We start from the raw sequence: 6,950 nt of genomic DNA, 5'->3' as shown, positions 1-6,950 counted from the left end.
GGTCCGGGAAGATCCCACATGCCGCCGAGCGGCTGGGTCCCTGAGAGATGGCCGCTGAGCCTGTGCGTCCGGAGCCTGTGCTCCGCAACGGGAGACGCCGCATACCGCAAAAGAGTGGTGGGGAGGGCCGAGGAGCAAGCAAGGAGTGCTGTGCTTCAGGGAACCTGCAGAACCTGTAGCTTCAGGCAGACCTTCCCACCGTTACTAAGAAGCACTTCTGAATCCCCAGGGATGTTTCTCATATACTCAGTAACAAATTTACTCTCTTTACAGCTATGCTGCTACCAAAAACCCAAAAACAAAACAAGCAAAACCCCAAAACCAAAAAACAAACAAAAAATGAGAAAACCCTATACCAAGACATATCATAATCAAATTTCTCAAAACCAGTGAAAAAGAGAAAATATTAAATGCAGCAAGTAAAAACCAAACCAAACCAAACAACAGCAAAAACATGTTTCATACAGAGGAATAAAAATAAGGGTTATAATTAGCAGTTTTCTCATCAGAAGCAGTGCAAGTGACAAGACAATGGAATGACACCTTCAAAATATTGAAAGAAAAACAGTTATCTCCTAGAATTATATTTCCCAGTGGGAATATCCTTAGTGATTTTTTTTTTTTTTTTGCCACACCATGTGGCTTGCGGGATCTTAGTTCCCCGATCAGGGATTGAGCCTGGGCCCTCAGCAGTGAAAGCACCAAGTCTTAACCACTGGACTGCCAGGGAATTCCCAGGAATATCTTTCAAAAATGAATTGAAAATAGAAATGTTTTCGCACACACAAAAATTGAAAGAATTCATCACCAGTAGAACCCACATTATAAGAAATATTAAAGGGCGTCTTTTAGGCAGAAGAAAAATGAGACCAGATAGAAATATGAATTTATACAAAAGAAAGAGAACTGGAAATGGTAACCATGTAGGTGAATATATTTTTCTTATTTTAAAAATCTCTTCAGAAAATAACTGGCTGGAGGCTTCCCTGGTGGCGCAGTGGTTGAGAGTCCGCCTGCCGTTGCAGGGGACACGGGTTCGTGCCCCGGTCCGGGAAGATCCCACATGCCGCGGAGCGGCTGGGCCCGTGAGCCATGGCCGCTGAGCCTGCGCGTCTGGAGCCTGTGCTCTGCAACGGGAGAGGCCACGACAGTGAGAGGCCTGCGTACCGCAAAACAAAAACAAAAACAAAGAACTGGCTAAACATATTCTAACAATGTAGTGTGGAGTTTATAACATGTAGAAATAAAATGTATGACAAAAATAGTACACGGTGTAGTGACTTATACTTGCTGTACATAAAGTATTATAATATTACAGGTGCCTGGGATAAGTTAAAGATGTTTTCATAATAATGTGTGTTGGTGTGGCTCTCCTTGGCTTCATCATGTTCGGGAGTCTCTGGGCCTCCTGTACCTGGATGTCCGTTTCCTTCCCTAGGTTAGGGACGTCTTCAGCCATTATTTCTTCAAGTAACATTTCTGCTCTTTCTCTCTCTCTCCTCCATCTGCGACCCCAATAGTGTGAATCTTATTCCACTTAGAGGTCACTTATGTTGTCTTCATTTTTTTAAATTCTTTTTTCTCTTTGCTGCTCTGTCTAGGTGAGTTCCATTGCTTTATCTTCCAGCTTGCTGATCCGTTCTACTTCATCCAGTCTGCTGTTGAACCCCTCTCACGTATTTTGCTGTTCAGTTATTGTATGCTTCAGCTCTGTGATTCCTGTTTGGTACTTTCTTATGTTTTCTATCTCTGTTGATGTTCTCACTATGTTCAATCATTTCTCTGAGTTTGTTGAGTATCTTTATGACCATTACTTTGAATTCTTCATTAGATAGATTGCTTACCTCTGTATCACTAAGGACTTTTTCTGAGGTTTTGTCTTGCTCTTTGGTTTGGAACATATTTCTCTGTTTACTCATTTTGCTTGATTCTCTGTGCTTGTTTCTATGTATTAGGGGTTGCAGCTACCTCTCTGTCTTAAAGGAGTGGACTTGTGTATGTGATGACCCTTTTTGTTCAACTCAGCCCTCTCTCTGTGTTGTCTCTCGAACCTTTGTGATTATCCAAACCACCTGATTTATTATACACCCCTATTGTTGACGGTGTGCCAAGATCTGTCAGTAATCCAAGGGGAATCTCACTTAGCACCTAGTTTCAGGCTTCTTGGATGCCAGGAGATCTAGAGGTGTTCCTTGGGCGACAGTTGCAAAAATAGTATATAAGCTCCTTTCCAGGAGGTCTTGTTGAGCTGTAGCAAGGCCAAGGGATTGTGTAAGGATGGTGTCTCCCTGCTTACGTTCCTTGGGATTGACTCCTTAGCCTCTAGATGTGTGAGAAATATGGAGCCTGTCCCTCAGGCTAAGCTCCAGGCTAAGTAAATCTTTTTTTCACAGGAAGATTTTTTCACAGGAAGACTGGGCTTGTGTTTTAGTCTGCTGTCTGTGCAGTGCCCTGGGAGTGGAGGCCTGGCATGAACTGTCTTTCTAATTGTTACAGTCCCATGAAGCTCAGGAATGCCAGCCCTCTTGGCCACCAAGCCAGGTGATCAGAGGACCTCCCCTGTGTGGATTGCACACGCCCACTGGCTTTAGCAAGGTAGCTGCAGGGTGTAACGGGTGACGCACACTCGTTGGCTTCAGCAAGGCAGCAGGAAGATGACTTCTGCAGGTGCCCGGGGGCTTCAGCAGGGCAGCAGGAGAGCGCCTTGCCTGTGTGCCTGTGTTCACCAGCCCCAGCCGGGAGCAGGGTAGCGCTGCCACCATCCGCACTGTCCAGCTTCAGCAAGGCAGCAGGATAGGGCTGCAAACACTCACCCTGCCACCCCCTGCATCTCAGAAAGGTGGGGGAGGGTGCGGTGTCCGAGCTCACATGCCTGGGCCAGCAGGTAGGTTGAGGGTGCAGTAATGGCTCTGTTTCCAGGGAGCATTTTGACTGTCTCTCCAGCCAGTGTTTGTAGATTAGCAAATGAATCTCCTTCATACATGGTCTAGGTGCTTTTTAAACTGTCTTTTTTGCTGGGTTTTGGGACAAGGGAGGACCTTTAGGAGGGGTATCTTAGTTTCCAACAGCAATTTGGGTCCTTTGGACATTGGCCTTGTTGGTTTTCTAAGCCAGACATTTTGGGGGCTCTTCTCTCTGGTGCAGATCCCAGAGGTTGTGGTGCCTGATGTGGGGAACCAACCCCTTGCTCCTTCAGGAGAAGCACCTCTCTGGTGAGATCCCTCTCCGTTGTGTGTCCCTGTGTCAGGAATGGGTTTTTTTGTGGGACTGTGTCTCTGCCTCTCCTACCTGTCTCAATGTGGCCTTTTTAAGCCTTTGTTGTGGAGAGCAGTTCATCTAGTTTTCACAGGGAAATGATCGATGTGTAGCTGTAGGTTTGGTGTGTCTGTGGGAGGAAATGAGTTCAGGATCCACCTATGCCATCATCTTGGACTCTCACGTTAAAGATATTTACTATCTTTAGCAACCTACAGCAGCCACTAAAATAACAGAGTTATAGCTAACAAGCCAACAAAGGCTATAACAGAATTATAAAAAATATCCAGTGAATTCAAAAGAAGGCAGAAAGAGAAGGAAAGGGGAACAAAGAATTGGTACCAATAGAAAACAAATAGCAAGATGATAGATTTAAGCCTAACCATACATAATCACATTAGATGTAAATGGTTTAAATACCACAATTAAAAACCAGAGATTGTCAGATGGATAAAAAAGCAGGGGCTTCCCTGGTGGCGCAGTGGTTGAGAGTCTGCCCGCCAACGCAGGGGACACGGGTTCATGTCCCGGTCTGGGAAGATCCCACATGCCACGGAGCGGCTGGGCCCGTGAGCCATGGCCGCTGAGCCTGCGCGTCCGGAGCCTGTGCTCCGCGACGGGAGAGGCCACAACAGTGAGAGGCCCGCATATCGCAAAAAAAAAAAAAAAAAAGCAAGACTCACCTATATACTACCTACAGAAAATACACTTCAAAGATAAAGATACAAATAGGTTACAAATAAAAAGGTTAAAAAAAAAAAAGGATATACCATGTTAACCCTTTCAACAAAATGACTGTTTTGGCTATATTAATATCAGACAAAGTAGATTTCAGAGCAAAGAATATCATCAAGTATAAAGAATGTTATTTTATAATGGTAAAGTGGTCAATGCATTAAGAGCACATGACAATGTTTATGTACCTAATAACAGAGCTTCAAAATATATAAAGCAAAAATCAATAGAACTGTAAGGAGAAAGAGACAAATCCATAATTACAATCAGAGATTTCAGCACCCCTCTTTCAATTATTGATAGAACAAGTAGATGATCAGTAGATGTAGATGTAAAAGTAGATGATGTAAAAGTAGATGTAAAAGTAGATGTAGGGCTTCCCTGGTGGCGCAGTGGTTGGGAGTCCACCTGCCGATGCAGGGGACACGGGTTCGTGCCCCGGTCCGGGAAGATCCCACATGCCGCGGAGCGGCTGGGCCCGTGAGCCATGGCCGCTGAGCCTGCGCGTCCAGAGCCTGTGCTCCGCAACGGGAGAGGCCACAGCAGTGAGAGGCCCGCGTACCGCAAAAAAAAAAAAAAAAAAAAAAAAAAAGTAGATGTAAAAGTAGATGATCAGTAAGATTTGAACATATCAAACAACTTGACGTAACAGGCATACAAATCAGAAGAGAAGTATAATTATTGTTTTTATTCACAGGCAACGTGATCACCTATGTAAAATATGAAATACTTAGGAACAAATCTGAAGAGAAGATAGGAAACACACGTACATTGGTGACTACCAATCATTGCTGAGATGAATTAAAGAAGACCTAAATAAATGGAAACACAAGTAGTATTCATGGATCAGAAGATTCAATATTGATAAGATATCAGTTCTTCCCAAGTTGATCTATAGATTCAACGCAATCCTAATCAAAATTCCAGCAGGATTTTTTTAAAATATAGGAATTAACAAGCTGATTCTAGAATTCATATGGAAATGGAAATGCAAAAGACCCAACATACCCAAAACAGTTTAGAAAAAGAAGAAAGACATAAAACTACAACAATGAAGACAGTGTGATATTGGCATCAAGAAAGACAAATGGATCAATGGAACTGAATAGAGAATCCAGAAATAGATGTAGCTACACATGTACTGTCAACTGATTTTTGGCAAAGGTGAAAAGACAGTTCTTTGGAGAAAGGTTAGTCTCTTTCAACAAATTGTGCTGGAACATTTGGATGTCTATACATGAAAGGATGCACTTCAATCCATACCTCACACCGTGTACAAAAATTAACTCAAAATGAATCATACTTAAATGTAAACCCTAAAACTATCAAAGTTCTACTAGTGGCAGGGCAGGAATAAAGACGCAGACATAGAGAACGGACCTGAGGACACGGGGAGGGGGAAGGGGAAGCTGGGACGAAGTGAGAGAGTAGCATCGACATATATGCACTACCAAATGTAAAATGGATGTGGCTCGCAGGCTCAGTAGTTGTGGGACGTGGGTTCTAGAGCGCAGGCTCAGTAGTTGTGGCACGTGGGCTTAGTTGCTCCGTGGCATGTGGGATCTTCCCGGACCAGGGCTCAAACCCGTGTCCCCTGCATCGGCAAGCGGATTCTTAATTTCTGCACCACCAGGGTAGCCCAAGGAGACAGTTTTGATCTTAGCAGATACAATGTTTCCTGTCCTTTATCTCCCTAGGGGATTGTTGGCTGTCAGCATATACATTTGTCAATAAAACTTAGTTTCTCATCGTAAGACAAACGGCTTCCATCCTAATTTCTGGGGACTGGGGATAAACCCAAGTGACAGGAACAACTCTGGAAGTGTGTCCTTCGACCTTCAGGTAGTTTCATGTGACAACAGGGAGGACAGGGTGGGGGGGAGGGGCGGGAGGGGGCAGACCCACGGCACCTGGCATTCAGTCTTTCTTTTCTGTGTCCTCAAGTCGGGTGAGACCCGTGGGCCTGATCACTTGCCTGAGTCTGTTGAGATTGCAGGTCAGAGCTGTGGAGTGTACACGGTGCAGAGCAGAAACTCCAGCCCTACCGCTCCCTCAAGGAAGTAGGGGACTTCTGTTGGGATAACTTGGGGTCCATTCTAATTTAGTTTCAGAAAAACATTCTAAAACTTGGGTCTGAATCCTTGCTGCACATAACGTCTCCCACCATCTGGTTCTTTCGTGCTACATGAAAGTGCCTTGCTTCCCTTCCCTGTGGCTGGTTTCTCATCTACCAAATGGCCTTTATGATAACTTCTGTGGTATTGCTGTCCCCCAACACCCATTCTCCCCCTCCTCCTATTTTATTTATTTATCTTTTGGCCACATGACGAGGGGTCGAACCCGTGCACCCTGCAGGGGAAGCGCGGAGCCCTAACCACTGAACCTCCAGGGAAGTCCCAGCCCCTCTTACTTTTTTTAACTGTGCATTTGGATGCCTAGAGTAAAGGCGATGTTTCCCATCCTCCCCGCAGCTGGCGTGGCCACGTAACCATGTTTGGACCAAGTGGGCGTAAGGGAAGGTGGCCTGTCTGACTTTCTAAGAAGTGCTCTAGTAGGACAGGTGCACCCACTTTGTCCTGCCTGGCTTCCTGGTGCCTAGAATGTGGACATGGTGCTGGAACTAAGCAGGTCCTGGACTGTCAGGAGGAAGTGGCATATTGATGATGGCTGAGCAAAAAATGGAAAGAACCCAAGTCAGTTATAGTAGCAGAGCTGCTCACCAGCTTGGATAACCTACCTTCAGACTCTGTCTGTTGGGGGAAAGCGGGTAGAGGTAAAATTTTATCTATTTTAACCAATGTTATTTGAGTTTTCTGACACAGGCAAACCCAAACCTGATGGATTTACTTAGTCTTTCAACATTGCTGCAGGATAAAAGAGATAATGAACATAAAAGTGCCGAGCAGGGACTTCCCTGGTGGAGCAGTAGTTAATAATCCACCTGCCAATGTAGGGGTTAT

This window comes from Neophocaena asiaeorientalis, unplaced genomic scaffold (genome assembly GCF_003031525.2).
Source record: "Neophocaena asiaeorientalis asiaeorientalis breed wild unplaced genomic scaffold, Neophocaena_asiaeorientalis_V1.1 scaffold150, whole genome shotgun sequence".
Classification (NCBI taxonomy): Eukaryota; Metazoa; Chordata; class Mammalia; order Artiodactyla; family Phocoenidae; genus Neophocaena; species Neophocaena asiaeorientalis.
Note: the sequence above shows the minus strand (reverse complement) of the source record.